Source organism: Cherax quadricarinatus, chromosome 8, assembly GCF_038502225.1.
Source record: "Cherax quadricarinatus isolate ZL_2023a chromosome 8, ASM3850222v1, whole genome shotgun sequence".
Lineage (NCBI taxonomy): Eukaryota > Metazoa > Arthropoda > Malacostraca > Decapoda > Parastacidae > Cherax > Cherax quadricarinatus.
In genome coordinates this window covers 6150581-6152388 of record NC_091299.1, presented here as the reverse complement: position 1 = coordinate 6152388, position 1808 = coordinate 6150581, and positions in this window count along the sequence as shown.

The window sequence follows — 1808 nt, the reverse complement described above, 5'->3', positions numbered from 1 at the left end:
TATTGGACCACTACGACAAGGTCCTAAATGCACTAGAAGACAAAAAGAATGCAGATGTAATATATACAGACTTTGCAAAAGCCTTCGACAAGTGTGACCATGGCGTAATAGCGCACAAAATGCGTGCTAAAGGAATAACAGGAAAAGTCGGTCGATGGATCTATAATTTCCTCACTAACAGAACACAGAGAGTAGTCGTCAACAGAGTAAAGTCCGAGGCAGCTACGGTGAAAAGCTCTGTTCCACAAGGCACAGTACTCGCTCCCATCTTGTTCCTCATCCTTATATCCGACATAGACAAGGATGTCAGCCACAGCACCGTGTCTTCCTTTGCAGATGACACCCGAATCTGCATGACAGTGTCTTCCATTGCAGACACTGCAAAGCTCCAGGCAGACATCAACCAAATCTTTCAGTGGGCTGCAGAAAACAATATGAAGTTCAACGATGAGAAATTTCAATTACTCAGATATGGTAAACATGAGGAAATTAAATCTTCATCAGAGTACAAAACAAATTCTGGCCACAAAATAGAGCGAAACACCAACGTCAAAGACCTGGGAGTGATCATGTCGGAGGATCTCACCTTCAAGGACCATAACATTGTATCAATCGCATCTGCTAGAAAAATGACAGGATGGATAATGAGAACCTTCAAAACTAGGGAGGCCAAGCCCATGATGACACTCTTCAGGTCACTTGTTCTATCTAGGCTGGAATATTGCTGCACACTAACAGCACCTTTCAAGGCAGGTGAAATTGCCGACCTAGAAAATGTACAGAGAACTTTCACGGCGCGGATAACGGAGATAAAACACCTCAATTATTGGGAGCGCTTGAGGTTCCTAAACCTGTATTCCCTGGAACGCAGGAGGGAGAGATACATGATTATATACACCTGGAAAATCCTAGAGGGACTAGTACCGAACTTGCACACGAAAATCACTCATTACGAAAGCAAAAGACTTGGCAGACGATGCACCATCCCCCCAATGAAAAGCAGGGGTGTCACTAGCACGTTAAGAGACCATACAATAAGTGTCAGGGGCCCGAGACTGTTCAACTGCCTCCCAGCACACATAAGGGGGATTACCAACAGACCCCTGGCAGTCTTCAAGCTGGCACTGGACAAGCACCTAAAGTCAGTTCCGGATCAGCCGGGCTGTGGCTCGTATGTTGGTTTGCGTGCAGCCAGCAGCAACAGCCTGGTTGATCAGGCTCTGATCCACCAGGAGGCCTGGTCTCAGACCGGGCCGCGGGGGCGTTGACCCCCGGAACTCTCTCCAGGTAAACTCCAGGTAAACAGTGGCTTCATCAGTCCATACAAAGGAGAATGGTGAAGAACAAGAGGAGTTTGAGGTAATCAGTCCCTCAACCTTGAGTCGATGTGGTCAGTCCATCAGTCTTTTCAAGATTGATGGACACCAATGGAAATGAATTCTGCTTCAGTGCTTAACAGAAATCCATGCCTCCACTGAAAATTATTTTCACTCCCATGAGCCTTAATGGAAATGAGTACACTTCTGTTGGAAATGAAAATCTAAATTTAAATCCCATAATATTGAAAACACGTGTCACGATTGTGCGACTTAAGGTTTTCTACTATATTTACTTTTACGTTTATGTGAGTTGTTTTAATTTTTTGGGTTAGTTTTTATTTAATAAATAAAAAACTGCTGCTGCCTTTGCTGCCACCACTGCTGCTGGTACTACTATTACTACTACTGATCTTATAGGTTGAAGCTTTCTCTAAATGCCACACTTTCTTTCCTCTCTCTCTCTGATCATTTTTAGTAGCCAACTAATAA